Here is an 18,114-nt window from a genome sequence, read left to right as displayed (position 1 = left end):
TATAGAAAATAGAGATAAACTCACAGACATTGAATACAAAGCTATGGTTTTCAAAGAGGAAAGTGGGGAAGGGATAAATTAGGAGTTTGGGATTAAAACATATATACTACTATATATATTATAGATAACCAACAATGACCTACTGTGTATATTAGAAAACTATACTCAATATTTTGTAATGATGTATGAGAAAATAATCTGAAAAAAATATATATATATATATACACATACAGAAAGTGCTGCACTCAATATACCAGCAAATTTGGAAAACTCAGCCGTGGCCACAGGACTGGAAAAGGTCAGTTTTCATTCCAATCCCAAAGAAAGGCAATGCCAAAGTATGCACAAACTACCGCACAATTGCACTCATCTCACATACTAGTAAAGTAATGCTCAAAATTCTCCAAGCCAGGCTTCAGCAATAAGTGAACCAAGAACTTCCTGATGTTCAAGCTGGTTTTAGAAAAGGCAGAGGAACCAGAGATCAAATTGCCAACATCCTCTGGATCATGGAAAAAGCAAGAGAGTTCCAGAAAAACATCTATTTCTGATTTATTGACTATGCCAAAGCCTTTGACTGTGTGGACCATAATAAACTGTGGAAAATTTTGAAAGAGATGGGAATACCAGACCATCTGACCTGCCTCTTGAAAAATTTATATGCAGGTCAGGAAGCAACAGTTAGAACAGGACATGGAACAACAGACTGTTTCCAAATAGGAAAAGGAGTACGTCAAGGCTATATATTGTCACCCTGCTTATTTAACTTCTATGCAGAGTACATCATGAGAAACGCTGGACTGGAAGAAGCACAAGCTGGAATCTAGATTGCTGGGAGAAATATCAATCACCTCATATAAAGATGACACCACCCTTATGGCAGAAAGTGAAGAGGAACTAAAAAGGCTCTTGATGAAAGTGAAAGAGAAGAGTGAAAAAGTTGGCTTAAAGCTCAACATTCAGAAAACAAAGATCATGGCATCTGGTCCCATCACTTCATGGGAAATAGATGGGGAAACAGTGCAAATAGTGTCAGACTTTATTTTTGGGGGCTCCAAATTCACTGCAGATGGTGATTGAAGCCATGAAATTAAAAGACACTTACTCCTTGGAAGAAAGGTTATGACCAACCTAGATAGTATATTCAAAAGCAGAGACATTACTTTGTCGACTAAGGTCCATCTAGTCAAGGCTATAGTTTTTCCCGTGGTCATGTATGAATGTGAGAGTTGGCCTGTGAAGAAGGCTGAGCGCCAAAGAATTGATGCTTTTCAACTGTGGCATTGGAGATGACTCTTTTTTCTTTTCTATTTTTTCTTTTTTTCTTTTAATTTTTTGACTTTACAATACTGTATTGGTTTGGACTGCAAGGAGATCCAACCAGTCCATTCTGAAAGAAATCAGCCCTGGGATTTCTTTGGAAGGAATGATGCTAAAGCTGAAACTCCAGTACTTTGGCCACCTCATGGGAAGAGTTGACTCATTGGAAAAGACTCTGATGCTGGGAGGGATTGGAGGAAGGAGGAGAAGGGGATGACAGAGGATGAGATGACTGGATGGCATCACTGACTCGATGGACGAGAGTATGATTGAACTCCGGGATTTGGTGATGGACAGGGAGGTCTGGCATGCTGAGATTCATGGGGTCGCAAAGAGTTGGACACGATTGAGTGACTGAACTAAACTGAACTGAACTGAATACAGACATATATGTGTGTGTGTGCGTGTGTGTGTATGTGCTTGTGTCCAACTCTTTGCGACCGCATGGACTATAGCCTGCCAGGCTCCTTTGTCTATGGCGATTCTCCAGACAAGAATACTAGAGTGGGTTGCCACGTTCTCCTCCAGGGAATCTTCACAGCCCAGGAATCGAACCCAGGTCTCCTGCATTGCAGACAGATTCTTTACCATCTGAGCCACCAGGAAAGCCCAAGGATATTGAAGTGGGTAGCCTATCCCTTCTCAAAGGGAACTTCCCAACCCAGGAAACAAACCGGGTTCTCCTGCACTGCTGCAGATTTTTTACCAGCTGAGCTATCCAAGAAGCCCACATATATGTATAAACCTCAACATTCAGAAAACTAAGATCATGGTATCCAGTCCCATCACTTCATGGCAGATAGATGGGGAACAGTGGAAACAGTGGCAGACTTTATTTTTGAGGGTTCCAAAATCATGACAGATGGTGACTGCAGCCATGAAATCAAAATACAATAACTTGGAAGGAAAGTTATGACCAACATAGATAGCATATTAAAAACCAGAGACATTACTTTGCAGACAAAGGCCATGGAGTCAAGGCTATGGTATTTCCAGTAGTCATATATGGATGTGAGAATTGAACTTTAAAGAAAGCTGAGCACTGAAGAATTGATGCTTTTGAAGTGTGGTGTTGGAGGAGACTCTTGAGAGTCCCTTGGACTGCAAGGAGATCCAACCAGTCCATTTAATAGGAAATCATCCCTGAATATTCATTGGAAGGACTGATGTTGAAGCTGAAACTCCAATACTTTGGCCACCTGATATGAAGAGCTGACTCATTTGAAAAGACCCTGGGGAAAGATTGAAGGCAGGAAGAAAAGGGGACAACAAGGATGAGATGGTTGGTTGGCATTACTGACTCAACGCACATGAACTTGAGTAAGCTCTAGGAGTTGGTGATGGACAGGGAGGCCTAGTGTGCTGCAGTCCATGGAGTCGCAAAGAGTCAGACATGACTGAGTGACTGAACTGAACTGATCACATATTATGTATTATTCGCTTTGGAGTTCACTGGAAATAACAAAACATTATAAATCAGCTATGTTTTAATTAAAAAGAGATTGCTTCGCATATTAAAAAATAAAGTAGACTGTGTAACTTAGCTCATTGGACTTTGTGATTTCCACAAATTTTAGAATTATTTGTTCTAGTTCTGTGAAAAATGCCATTTAAAATTTTGATAGAGATGACACAGAATCTTTAGATTGCCTTGGGTAATAGAGAAATATTAACAATATTAAATGTTTCCAATTCATGAGCACAGTGTTATCTCTCATTCACTTGTGTCTTATTCAAGTTCTTTCATCAATGTAATAATTTTCAGTGTAGGGGTCTTTCACGTCCTTGGTTAAATTTATTGCTAAATATTTTATTCTTCTGTGATTTTTATACATGGGATTGTTTAATTTCTCTTTTTGATTAGTTCTTTTTTATTGTATAGAAACAGAACAATGTAACCATCTCACAACATACACAAATATTGACTAACTATGCTATACACCTAAAACTAATATAATGTTTGCCAATTACAGCTCAACAAATAAATGTAACTTACTTCAAAATTAAAATATAATCATGAACTTTCAGAATATGAATGTGAATAATTTTCCCTTATGGAGAAAATTAACAATATGGAGAAGTGATGGCAATAAAAGACAAGATATTTCACAACCAAGAACAGGATGATTATACTTGATAAATGTCAGTTCTTCCTAAATTCTCTATGAATTCAGTGTTATTGCAACCAAAGGAAACTGAAAAAAACTAGTTTTAAATAATAAATGAAAACACAAAATATTAATAAAAATGTGATTTTGAATGAAAATAAAGTGTGTCCCACTTTGCACATGTGCATGCTAAGTCACTTCAATCGTGTCTGACTCTTTGCAACCTCATGAACCCTAACCATCTGGCTCCTCTGTTCATGGAACTATCCAGGCAAGACTATTATATATATTATAGATAACCAACAAGGACCTACTCTATATATCAGAGAACTATGCTCAATATTTTGTAATAATGTTTTTGAAAAATATATATATACATATGTGTGTGTGTATGTGCCGTGCTGTGTTTAGTCACTCAGTTTAGTCATCCAACTCTTTGTGACCACATGGACTGTAGCATGCCAGGCTCCTTTGTCCATGGTGATTCTCCAGACAAGACTACTAGAGTGGGTTGACATGCCCTTCCCCAAGGGATCTTCCCAACCCAGGGATCGAACCCACCTCTCTTATGTCTCTGCATTGGCAGGCAGGTTCTTTACTGTTAGCGCCACCTGGGAAGCCCCATGTCCCACTTTACTAGGAGTCAAAATTTATATTAGTAAATGATAGAATTAAAATAGTATAGTAAAGGAAAATGACAGATCAAAGTTAATATAATGAAATCAAGTCCAGACACATTATTTTGAATGCCTGAAAACAATGTGCAAATTAACTAGCAAATGAGATTAGAGGAAAATGTTCAAGTAACAGTGCTAGCTCAATTTCTTCCCATATGAAAATAAATTAGATTAAGTCACATTCACCATACAATGAAAAAATCCAAGTGAATTAAATAATATATAGAAAAACAAACTTTAAATAGAAAAGTATATGCCAATTTATTTGAGATAAACACAATTTCTCAAAAAAGAGGCAAAAATAAAGTAAAATTAATTGAATTTAACAGTAAAAAAGGATCATCAATGAAATGATAAATAAACATGAGAAGACAAGTCAGAATGGAAAGAAAATGTTTATCACAGAGATGAGAAAGATACCAATCAGAAAATATTGTCTACAAATCAAAAGAAATACACAATCCAATGGAAAATAAATAATGCATAGAAGAAATATAACAAACCAATAAACACTTGTCAAAATTCAGAACTTCAGAAGTAATCATGTAAATGTAAAATAATCCAATTATTCAGGGAAATAAAATTATTATTATTACACAGAATTTAATTTCCTTCTCACTAGAATTACAGGTTTTTGGGTTTTTTAAATGTGTCAATTGCAAGTAAAGGGGAAAATTTAAAGCACCATGTACCCTGAGACACTGCTGAAGTGTAAACTGTATGACATTTTCCAGGGAACAAATTGGTAACATTTACCAGTATTGAGGATGTATATACTCTATGGCCAGTAATTCTGTTTCAAGTTGTAAAACTTAACAAAATCCTCCTACATGCATGTCAGGAGATACAGAACCTCATATGCATGTTTTTTTTTTTTCTTTTTTCCCAAAGATCTTGAATCTTTATTATTATTTTTTTAATTTTATTGGAGTAGAGCTGATTTACAATTTTGTGTCACTTTCTACTGTATAGCAAAGTGAATCAGTTATACATATACATATATCCACTCTTAAAAAAATTTTTTCTGCATTGCCATTTCCTTCCCCAATGCATGATAGTGAAAAGTGAAAGTAAAGTTGCTCAGTCGTGTCCGACCCTCAGCGACCCCATGGACTGCAGCGTTCCAAGCTCCTCCGTCCATAGGATTTTCCAGGCAAGAGTACTGGAGTCGGGTGCCACTGCCTTCTCCATTATAGGCCATTACAGAGTATTGAATAGAGTTCCCAGTGCTGTACAGCAGGTATTGAATAGAGTTCCTAGTGCTGTACAGTAGGTCTTTATTTGTTATCTATTTTATATTCATGGGCTTCCCTTGTGGTTCAGCTTGTAAAGAATCTGCCTACAATGCAAGAGACCTGGGTTCGATCCCTAGATTGGGAAGATACCCTGGAGAAGGGAAGGGCTACCCATTCCAGTATTCTGGCCTGGAGAATTCCTGATCTTAACTGATCTTTATGCACCTAATTACAATCCCTTCCAGTTGGTTTCCCACACTTGGCTGCAGATGAAGGAATACTTCACTTTAAAAAGTCCATGCTCAGACCCTTGTATCATTTTAATGATAAGATTAAAATACCTAATTTGATTTCAATATTTTGCAGAACCATGCTTTTGTCCATCTCTCTTGCTCGTAATACTCCAGTCATTACCAGTCCTTCAATGTTAACAATTGCCACATTCCCTCTTATACCAGGGCCTTTATACATCTGTTAATTTAAGCATGCTTTCATCCCCTTTGCTTAATAAACTTCTTCTATTGCTTCATTTCTCTATTCAAGTGTACTGTGAAGAGAGCCCTCTGAATCTCCAGACTGTATGTTTCCATGGTAATATGTTTTCATGGTTCCTTATCAGTTCCTTCATGGCATTAATCTCAGTTTGTAATAATGATCCAAATGAATACTTTATAATCAAATTAATATCTCTCTTTTCCACCATGTTAAGGCCCCACATGAGTAATTATATCTGCTATGCTCCTCCTTGGGTCTTCCTTGATGGCTCAGTGTAAGATTCCTCTTGCAATGTAGGAGACATAGGAGATGCAGGTTCAACCCATGGATTGGGAATACCCCCTGGAGAAGGAAATGGCAACCCACTCCAGTATTCTTGTCTGAAAAATCCCATGGACAGAGTAGCCTGGAGGGCTATAGTCCAAAGGGTCACAGACATTGGACACAACTCAGCAACTAGCATGTTCCTCCTGGTAGCTCCTTATCTAGTATAGCACTGAAATAGAGCTTAATAAATATTTGCTGCACAAGTGGTAGAGAAAATTGTCTTTATGAAAATTTTATTTAGAGGAACCCATGACTTTATTTTAAGAAAACAGAGTCAAAAAATTGTATAAGTACCTTTTGTGGTGATGAGTATTCTAAGAATGTGCTATGCTTTGCTGTGCTAAGTCACTTCAGTCCTGTCCAACTCTGTGTGACCCTATGGACTGTAGCCCATCAGGATATTCTGTTTATGGGGTTTCTCCAGGCAAAAATACTGGAGTGGATTACCATGCCCTCCTCCAGGGAATCTCCCCCATCCAGGGATTTAATCCACATCTCTTAAGACTCCTGCATTGGCACGCAGGTTCTTTACAACTAGTGCCACCTGGGAAGCCCATTCTAAGGATACCTGAAATAAAAGAAATTTCTTTGGAGGAAGAAAGCAAAGAGAAAAAGGAAAAGAAGTAGAAAGAGGTGACAGGAGAGAGGAGAAGAGCAAAGATGAGATGTAGGGAGAAGAGTGAAAGTTGCTCAGTCATGTCTGACTCTTTGCGACCCCATGGATTGTAGCCTGCCAGGCTCCTCTGTCTATGGAATTCTCCAGGCAAGAATTCTGGAGTGGGTAGGAGTTTAGAAAAGTGTTGGGAAGATAAGGGAGGAAATGAGTAGAAGTGAAAACCATGTACTATTATTCAGTTATGAATGTATCCATCCACTTATTCAGTTGGCTACTCAACATGCTAATATTTATTGCATATTTACTATATGCCTGGTACAAGGTCTACAGTAATAAACAGAATAAGACTGCTCTTTTTGCGTATAATTCAATGATGAAAATATGTAGTGGGAAAGGGAAAATCTGACTCCATATTAGGTCTTTTTTTTCCGCTTTAACCTTTATATTCTATTGCTCTTGCTTTGCATTAAGAATGATACCAATAGCTTGAAATACATGGGAGAACGCATTCTCAAGGCTCTGATCTTTAAGTGTATAACACTTTTTACTTCATATAGAAATTAAAAAAGGTGAAAAAGAGTAAATACTATTTTCTTTTTAGAGATTTATAGGATCATTGTTACTTTACCTATGTGGACAGTTTCAAAAACAACAGGACTCTACACCAAGAAGTTTCCAAAAACCAAACACTCTGATTCCTTAGTTTGCCTTTAAAAATGTTGTGCTGCAATCCCACTACTGGGTATATACCTTGAGAAAACCACAACTGAAAATGACACATGTATCACAGTGTCTATTGCAGAACTATTTAAAAATAGCTAAGACCTGCAAGCAACCTAGATGTCTGTTGACAGACAAATAGATAAAGAAGTTGTATTACATGTATTAGTTCAGTTCAGTTTAGTTCAGTCACTCAGTCATGTCAGACTCTTTGTGACCCCATGAACTGCAGCACGCCAGGCCTCCCTGTCCATCACCAACTCCCGGAGTTCACTCAGACTCACATCCATCGAGTCAGTGATGCCATCCAGCCACCTCATCCTCTGTCATCCCCTTCTCCTCCTGTCCCCAATCCCTCCCAGCATCAGAGTCTTTTCCAATGAGTCAACTCTTCACATGAGGTGGCCAAAGTACTGGAGTTTCAGCTTTAGCATCATTCCTTCCAAAGAAATCCCAGGGCTGATCTCCTTTAGAATGGATTGGTGGATCTCATTGCAGTCCAAAGGACTCTCAAGAGTCTTCTCCAACACCACAGTTCAAAAGCATTGATTCTTTGGCACTCAGCTTTCTTCACAGTCCAGCCCTCACATCCATACATGACCACAGGAAAAACCATAGCCTTGACTAGACGGACCTTTGTTGGTAAAGTAATGTCTCTGCTTTTGAATATGCTTTTAAGGTTGGTCATAACTTTCCTTCCAAGGAGTAAGTGTCTTTTAATTTCATGACTGCAATCACCATCTGCAGTGATTTTGGAGCCCCCCCCCCCCACCCCCAAAATAAAGTCTGACACTGTTTTACTATCCAATGAGATATTACTCAGTCGTGAAAAAAGGAATGAATTTGAGTCAGTTGTAGTGAGGTGGATGAACCTAGACCCTGATATACACAGTGAAGTAAGTCAGAAAAACAAATATTGTAGATACTAATGCATATATATGGAATCTAGAAAAAAGGTATTGATGAACCTATTTTCAGGGCAAGGATAGAGAACAGACTTATGGACACAGAGCGGGAAAGGAAAAGGTGGGACAAATTGAGAGAGTACCATTGAAATATATACAATACCATGTGTAAAACCAATAGCTAATGGAAAGTTGCTGTATAGTGCAGGGATCTCAGTCTGATGCTCAGCAACTACTTGGGTGGGATGGAGTGGGAAGTGGGAGGGAGGTTCAAGAGGGAGGGGACATGTGTATACCTCTGGCTGATTCATGTTGATGTAGGGCAGAAACCAACACAACATTGTAAATCAATTATCCTCCATTTAAATATAATTTTTTAAAATAAAAAACATCTTGCTAAAATCCTTCAGATTTTTTAGGGGGTTGGGGGTATAAACTACCCATTTTCCTTGCATAACCCTGCAATAAACCTTTATGTGCTCTAAAATCAGACATTTCAATATTGTTTGGCCTCTCTGTTAGGCATATGAATTTGTATTGGTAATAAATATTGAAAAATAATTGAGAAAATTAACAATATCATTTTAGATAGTGCTGCATCCTATAGAATAAAACAGAATGTACTGTGACAAGGCTACACATTATGGGAAAAAGAATATGTGATGTACTAGCTTCTCAATATTGAGTAAAAGTTTAAAAACAATAGTATCAGTAAGAAATTGAAGAAGCAGAGTTCTGCACCTAAGGTTACTATCAGTTGAATTGAGACAGCATAAACACAAAATGTATGAGGTAAAGCAGATGAGAGAATAAATCATGGGGATGTACAGAAAAATGTGGGCAATCATCTGGATTGATATAATGTTAGAAAATGGAGCTTGGGCCATGTTCACCTGTATTTCTGAGGGAGAAAGAAGCTATATCTGATATCAAGTCTACATTTAAAGGAACAAATGTATCTTAATCATCTTAAAAAAACTTAAATCAAAAAAAAACATTTCAGTTACTAACTCAACTCCATGAAAAGAATTAGGTATTTCTAGTACAGAGATTATGATCTCATGCTTCCTTTCATACAACAATATGAAATTTCTTACCTAGGTTTGGAGATAAGAGTTAAAATGGGACACATCTTTTGCAAAAGAAGTACATTCTGGGAGACTATTTATATTCATTTAATTTTATTTGTTTATTTTTTGACTGTGCTGGGTCTTTACTGCTCTGGGTAGGCTTTCTCTAGTTGCAGTGAGCAAGGGCTGCTCTCTAGTTGAAGTGTGCAGCCTTCTCATTGATGTGGCCTCTCGTTGCAGAGCACAGCCTCTAGGGTGTGTAGGCTTCAGTAGTTGTGGCACGTGGGCTCAGTAACTGTGGTGCACAGGCTCAGTTGACCATAGGCATGTGGAATCTTCCCAGTTCAGGGATCCAACCTGAGTCCTCTGCATTGACAGGTGAATTCTTAACCACTGGACCACAGGGAAGTCCAACACTTTGTTATCTTGATCCTGACTCAATTTCTCAATTTCATAAGTGAAAGGACCAAAGGAACTCAGTGGAAACTTCAGACATGAATAATTTGCTATCTATGGAAAAGAAAGCATATCTATCAACATCTCAATAGGAGAACAAATTTAAAAATTAAGTAATAAATAAATGAATATATTATTTCTTTTCTCTTAAATCAATAAAGGAAAACCAAACACCGGGTATGACCAACAGCTTCCATTTGCTATTCCATTTTCACCATTCTCTAATATGCTTATGTCTTTTCAAATTGACCCGTGTGAATTACAGCCACAGAGTTCATATGCCACTGAGGCTTCCAAAGGGTTTGGGCACTGAAGATCATGCTGAAAGATGAGAGGGTAGGAGGGCAGAAAGTCTTTATTTCCCTAGCTTTCTTGTAACACAACTTAGCTTGGGACGACTGCACAATTTTTCTTCCAAATGGGGACATATCTGAGAGTGAAAGAAGTGCTACTAATGGTTATATTTGTAGAAGAGGTTTTAAATCTCATCTGGCCCAGGCAAATCTGTACTTACATTCAGCCTAATTTGGACTATTTTTCTCAGTTGAATATTAATACTCCTCTCAAGTTGTTCAGTGTGATTCTCTCCTTTTCTGAGCACCAGGTGTCTCTGTTTCTCCCAGCCCACTGTTTCTCAAATACTACCATGCATCAGAATCACCTATTAAAATAGGGATTGGTGGGGACTGGACTCAGAGTTTTAGGTTCAGGGATGGAGGCTGAGTATTTTCATGTCTAACAGATTCCAAGTAATGCTAATGCTTCTGGTTCCTGATTTGTACTTTGAGACACACTATCTTGATCATTTTGGGTTAAGCTTGATAAGAACATTGATACTGTTAGCCATAAGTCTCTGTACTATACTAAGTGGTCCTTTTATACTTTTGTATATAGCCTGTCTATAACTATTTCTCCTTGAATTATTCAGGATACTATATATTGATGAAAGCCAAGGATTATAAGTTATAATCTCATTATAAATCCTTAAAGTTTACTTTAAATAAAATGAATTCAGAGCTGGTTCTTGTGTCATGGTGAGAAAGTTGATTGATTTTGTAGAGCAGTATAAGACATGTGCTTCAATTATCTCCTTATCACATTTCTTGCTTTGAAACAGACACTAATGAAGAATCTATGTCCTCTTGCCTTTCTGATTGTCCCTAGCAAGTCAAGGTTTATGACACAATGATGAGAAGTGATGGGGAAAACATAGAGTTGTGTAAGTGGATCCGTATTGAGAAAATGACCTACAGTCTTTATTTCAGCAAAGCGCATTCTCAGCAACTGTCATACTCATTTGGGGAAAAGTAAATATTATCATCTGATCTAGGGTTGTCAGTCATCTTAATGTTCAGCAGAATACCTTAAGAAACATTTTATTGATGTATATTCAAATGAATAATTAAAAGTTGAAAGCATCTGCAACTGAACCAGTGACATTCTAATCTATATAGGAAAAAGGATTGAAAGTTTATGCTCAAAAGGAAAAGAAAAGGGAAAGGAATAAAAATGAAAGGTTGCACAATGATTTGCACTTTTGAAGCGGTCCTATTCTTTGCCACTTCACAAATGTAATTTTCGTATCAGCCATAGTAAGCAAGAGACTAAAACCCTTTTGAGTTTGGTGGTTGGCTGAGGTGGAAGAGGGGATTTAAAAAAGTCGAGTTCATTCCTTTAAGGAAAAAAAAATCCCAAAATTAATACCAAAATGTAATAATGTCAAATGAATTAAAACTAAATGCCCATATGCAGGCATCTAAATTTATTTTTTTAGCATTGTGTTGTAATCTTTGAATGATGAAAATATCTTAGTCTGTCATATATCAGTGAGAGTTTTTACTAGTACCAACATTTTCCTAGTTTTCAAAAAAACAGTTTACAATTTGACTGTATTTATTTAGTCCTGTTTTTTATTTTATTTCTTAAGGCTTCCCTGGTGGCTCAGAGGTTAAAGCCTCTGCCTCTAATATGGGAGACCTGGGTTCGATCCTTGGGTAGGGAAGATCCCCTGGAGAAGGAAATGGCAACCCACTCCAGTATTCTTGCCTGGAGAATCCCATGGGTGGAGGAGCCTGGTGGGCTACAGTCCCTGGGATCGCAAAGAGTCGGACACGACTGAGAGACTTAACTAACTAACTAACTAATTTAGTCCTGTAAGTGTCAGCCTCTGTCTGTAATTCTTTATATCTAATATTCTTGTGTAGCTTAAATTCACATAGTTAGCAATACATGGCAGAGTTGAATTCCAAACCTAGGTATGTGCAACTCCAAAGCCAGGGCTCCTAAACAGCAAACAGTTCTGCATCCTAGCCCCCATGTCTTTCCAGATCGCTTTCTTTTCTGCTTCCATGGAATATCCATTTGTTCATTCACTGAAATAATATTAATAGTTGTGAAAGTTACTCAGTCGTGTCTGACTCTTTGAGACCCTGCAGACTATATATAGTCCATGGGATTCTCCAGGCCAGAATACTGAAGTGGGTAGCCTTTCCCTTCTCCAGGGGATCTTCCAACCCAGGGATCAAACTCAGGTCTCCCGCACTGCAGATGGATTCTTTACCAGCTACCTGAGCCACAAGGGAAGCCCAATATTGATAGTACTGATAGTTGCTAAACTCTAAAAGTGTGTGTATGCTCAGTTGCTTCAGTTGTGTCCAGCTCTTTGTGACCCTATGGACTGCACCCTGCCAGGTTCCTCTGTCCACAAGATTCTCCAGGCAAGAATACTGGATTGGGTTGCCATGCCCTCTTCCAGGGGATTTTCCTGATCCAGGGATTGAACACATGTTTCTTGCATTGCAGGCAGATTCTTACACATTGTATCACTTGTGTAGCCCAAACTTTAAATAAAATTTGTTAAACTGTAGTATCAGGCAGTGTGTTATGACTGTATGATTCAATATTCTAAGCAAAAACAGGCAACAACCTGTCTGAGGCAATACATTCCTTGAGATCAGAGATATGTCTTTTCTATATCTACATTCCTAGGATGAGCAAAATGAAAAAGTGAAAGTCATTCAGTCTGTCTGATTCCTTGCGAATCCATGGGCCATACAGTCCATGGAATTCTTCTGGCCAGAGTACTGGAGTGGGTAACCATTCCCTTCTCCAGGAGATCTTCCAAACCAAGGGGTCGAACCCAGGTCTCCTGCATTGCAGGTGGACTCTTTACCATCTGAGCCACCAGGGAAGCCCAGGCTTAATAGAATTGAGGCTAACCTCCCTCATGGAAGTACAAGCAGAAGTCATTGGTAGTGCTTTTCATTAGTCATGGGCCTTGGAGAAAGTCTCACAGAGGATGTGTCATTGAAGTTGCAAATTCGATTAAGGAAAGATAGTGTAAGGCAGAAAACAAAAGGAACAAAACACAACCACTGTACCTGGGTGGTTCATTGATTTCTCACAGGGGCCAAGGTTAGGAATCCTGATACTGCTTTATTTGCACATATAGATAAAGAATTACATATATATATATGTATATATGCGTAATCTATGTGAAATGCATATAGATGTATATATGCATGATTATGTATTTCACATAGATGTGAAATTAGCTCTTTAATTAACTGGCTGATTCCAGGGCTTAGGTGAGGGAAAGAAAAGTAAGTCTGGCATCATGCATGCAAGAGTGTAGGGAAGTACTCTGAAAATAATAATAACACAAACAAATATCTGCAATTTCATACTTATCTAATGACTAAGTAAATGAATAAATAGGGATAGAGAGATGTGTCAAATATTTCTTGCAGAATAATTCAAGTCAATAAAGATAATGAGAAAAAAATAGAAAATTGCCATTTATTATATCACAGTAATAATTTTCTGGGCAAGATTCATGCATGAATGCAGAAACAAGCAGGTGTAATTTTAAGCAGAAACAGAATATTTGCATAATGTCAAGGTAATTAATGCACAGCCTCAATGAAATAATGAAAGAACATCAGACAATCTCAAGTCAAAGGACAGTCTACATGTTAACTGATCTTCAAAAGTGACATGAAAATATGAAAGAAAAAGCATGAAAAATATCTTAAAAGACAAGCAAGATTGAGGGGCTCTCACAGATAAGGGGAGACTACAGACACAAGACAATTAAGTCCACATGGAGTCCTGAGTTAGATTTTGCAACAAGAAAATCAAAATAAAACAAAACTTGTGTACAAAATGTTTATATTAGTTAATATATTTTTAAAAGGTAAATAAATATTTTATGATAATGTAAGTTACTAAATAAAGGAAATTGGAGGAAGGGTATATGGAAACTCTTTGTGTTCCATTTTAATTTATTTGTGAATTTAAAATCATCCACCAAAAAAATAAAATTAGAAAAAGATCACTCAGTTTTCTAATCTTGGAGGAAGGCTGCATCCAGACTCTTGCCTGCTGCCCTGCCTCACAGAAGGGTTAGAGCCAGGAACAGTAGGGCACAGAGAGTTTGGTGCTGTTTCTTCCCTTTTAAAGGATATCAAGGAAACATGAGCCAGTTTTTCCATGGGGAGATGATAGCTTATAGGAAAATGGGACAAACATAGTGCTTGGAGATGCCTGTAAATGTGGTTTAGCCACTTGATGGAGGAAATGAAATCATAAAACAGTGTTTACCAGGTCCTTGTGAAAACACAGAAAAATACTCAATCTAATGTAACAAGAAAGCAAATAAAAATATATATACTAAATCATAATAACTGTGTAAAAAATAAACCCACTCAGAAGGAGGGATAAAAGGATAAACTCAATAGCCACTGTTAAGATTTTAGTGTATGTCTAGATGATGAGAATAGATTATTTTTTTCTTTTTTCAAATACCTCTATATTTCTTTTATTGATTCTTTCACCTTGTTCCAAAAACTGATTTAAGGTAGCTTACTCTGAATTTTGCATTAATAAACATTATTTTTAACAATACAAAAAAAGTAATAAAGTTGAAGATGTTTCTTATGCAGGGGAAGGCATTTCAGGCAAATAGAACTGTATCAACAAGGACTTTAAAACACATGCCATGTATTTGAGAAACTGTGTTCCATGGTGGCTCAGACAGTAAAGAATCTTCCTGCAATACAGAAGACCAGGGTTCAATCCTTGGGTTGGGAAGATCCCCTGGAAAAGAAGTCTAGTGTAACTAGACTAAGAGTTATATGGGGTGACCAACAGTAGATAACAAGGCTCATTTGTAGATTAACAAAAGAAAATTGTGACCCAGCTTCCATGGATCTCTTGAGGAATTTCTGTAGAGATACACTGGCATAGATTTCACAGTGGAGAAGTGGTAAGTGAGTTTATTAGAAAGGAAAGCTGAGATGGGAGAAGGACAGAGTAGGGGATATGGTCCACAGGCTGAGAGAGCAATTAGGGGTGGTTTTAGACTGTCTTCTGGGACCCTGCATGCCTGCATGTGCTTGTCATGGAAACAGAATTCGTTAGTGTGAAGTACATTTACTTCTGGTCAAACCTATTTAGATTTCATGCTAGGAAAGGTGTGATAAACATATTCACATCACAGTGTTAATGTATTGCATTATAGTGAAATTTCAGTTATCACTTCTAAAACTTGAGTACCAAGATAACTTCACCAAATCTATTTTAAAAATTTGAGAATTAAGTTGTTGATATTGACATAATGACAATGTAAAATATAACTGTTACCCTTAGTAGAAAAAGCAATTGCAGGAGTTTCCTGGTGGCCCAGTGGTTAAGAATCCATCTGCCAATGTAGGGGACATGGATTCAATCCCTGGTATAGGATGATTCCAAATGTTTGGGGGCAGCTAAGCTACTGCCACAACTCCTGAAGCCCATGCCCCTAGAGCCTGTGATCTTCGATGAGAGGCCACTGCAATGAGAAACCCGTACACTGCAAAGAAGTAGCCCTGTATGCGAGATAGCAAAAGAGACACAGATGTAAAGAACAGTCTTTTGGACTCTGAGGGATAGGGAGAGGGTGGCATGATTGGGGAGAATGGCATTGAAACATGTGTAATATCATATAAGAACGAATCGCCAGTCGAGGTTCGATGCAGGATGCAGGATAGTATCCTGGGCCTGGTGCACTGGGATGACCCAGAGAGATGGTATGGGGAAGGAGGTGGGAGGGGGGTTCAGGATTGGAAACATGTGTACACCCATGGCAGATTCATGTTGATGTATGGCAAAACCAATACAGTATTGTAAAGTAAAATAAAGAAAAATAACTAAAACAAAACAAAACAAACAAACAAAAAAAAGAGTAGCCCTCATTGTCTGCAACTAAAGAAAATCTGTGTGGATTAAAGAAGACTCAGAACAGCCAAAAATGAATGAATGAATAAATAAATAATGTTTCATGTTTCTCACCATGTAGCTCCCTGCTTCTCAGGCTATATGACTTGGGCTGAGAGCTTGTCATTTAAAATAAAGAAAAGAAAATGCAACTGCATTATCTTTTTTTTTTTTAGTTGGAGAGGTGTAGACTAAATGTTTTACTTTATGTTATGTTTTAGACACAATGGTTTCTATTGCCTCTACTACGTTTATAGCATTTCTCCCTACAAAAATATTAGTAAGATTTTTTTAAATAGTTTTTTTTTAGTATTATAGGTTGCCTGAATTACACCAAACTATCATCAATGGGAATACTTATGGCTAATAACAGGAAGGAACTATGGCTTGTAAAAGGATTTAAAGAAGATGAACATGGTTCTATATATATATTTTACATTCAAACTGTATGAAGATGAATTGAGGCCAATATTTTTATGTTTTATACATTTGCTATAGCTTATTTGTATAAATCAAAAGACTCAGTCTTTGTATCTGCTGAAAGTCAAATATAGTTCACTGCTATGAAGGATAAGTCAACATACTGCTTATGTACCCAGAGAAAATAATTTTCTTCCCTGGAGCTAAAACATGCTGTTACTACAAGACAACCAAAATCTCAAGGGAGGAGAAAAAATTTAAACTGAACCTATCCCTGAGAAGGGGGTGGAATTGGGAAAAAGAGTCATGGTGAAGAATTAAGAAATTTTTGTAATAATTCAGGTGACTCTCAAAGGAAATAGCATATGTAGATGGGATAAGTTCACACAGAATCTCTGGAAGTGCCTTTTTAAACTATAACAAAGATTAGGTAGCTCAGTAGTAAAGAACCCTCCTGCAATGCAGAAGACTGGGTTCAATCTCTGGGTCAGGAAGATCCCCTGGAGAAGGAAATGGCTATCTACTCCAGTATTCTTGCCTGGGAAATCCCATGAGTAGAGGATCCTGGCAGGTTACAGTCCATGGGGTCATGAAGTGTTGAACATGACTGAGCGACTGAGCACACACATACAAAGATTTTGGAAATTAAGTGCTGCCCTCCCACTCCTACCCATCCAGGCTAATCTCAATGGTGAATGTGACCCATATGTACTCCTATGACAATGATAGGTCTACAACTCTGACTTAGACCTCTTGTTTCCTCCCAGCACTTCAGCTGCCAGCCATCTGCTAAAAATATTCAAATCTCCATCTCTAACTCTGTCCTCCTCTTTTCAATACGTTGGCTGTTCACGAAATCTGGTATGCTTAGTCACTCAGTCGTGTCTGACTATTTGCCACCCCATGGACTGTAGCTTACCAGGCCCCTCTGTCCATGGGATTCTCCAGGCAACAGTACTGGAGTGGGTTGTCATGCCCTCTTCCAGGGGATCTTCCCAACCCAGGGACTGAACCCAGGTTTTCCACATTGCAGGTGGATTCTTTCACAGGGAAGCCAAACCTGGTAAGTATCCTCTAAGATGATCCTTACCTTTTGAAATATTCATTCGTGTGCAGTACCCTTGAACATCATACTGGAATTGGACTTTGTGATCAATAAATAGCATATGGCACAAATGGGGCCATGTCATTTCCAAAAGGATGTTATAGAAAAGACTGAATTCTCTCTTGAGTTCATTCTTCTTTTCTCTCTTTCTCTGATGATTTTCTCTAGAAGAAATCATATCATGACCAGCCTTATGGAGAGTCCTTCATGAGGCACTAAAGCCTTCAGCCAACAGCCACATGAATTAGCTTTGAACTGATTTTCCCTAATATGAGTACAGACCTGCTCAAAATTTCACTAAGATCTCATGAGAGACTGAGGCATAACCACCCTCCAAAGCCATTTTCTGATTCCTAAGAGTGATACAAAAAAGTATGCATTAACAGATACTCATTTTAAGTTGCT

This window comes from Budorcas taxicolor, chromosome 11 (assembly GCF_023091745.1).
Source record: "Budorcas taxicolor isolate Tak-1 chromosome 11, Takin1.1, whole genome shotgun sequence".
Taxonomy (NCBI): domain Eukaryota; kingdom Metazoa; phylum Chordata; class Mammalia; order Artiodactyla; family Bovidae; genus Budorcas; species Budorcas taxicolor.
Note: the sequence above shows the minus strand (reverse complement) of the source record.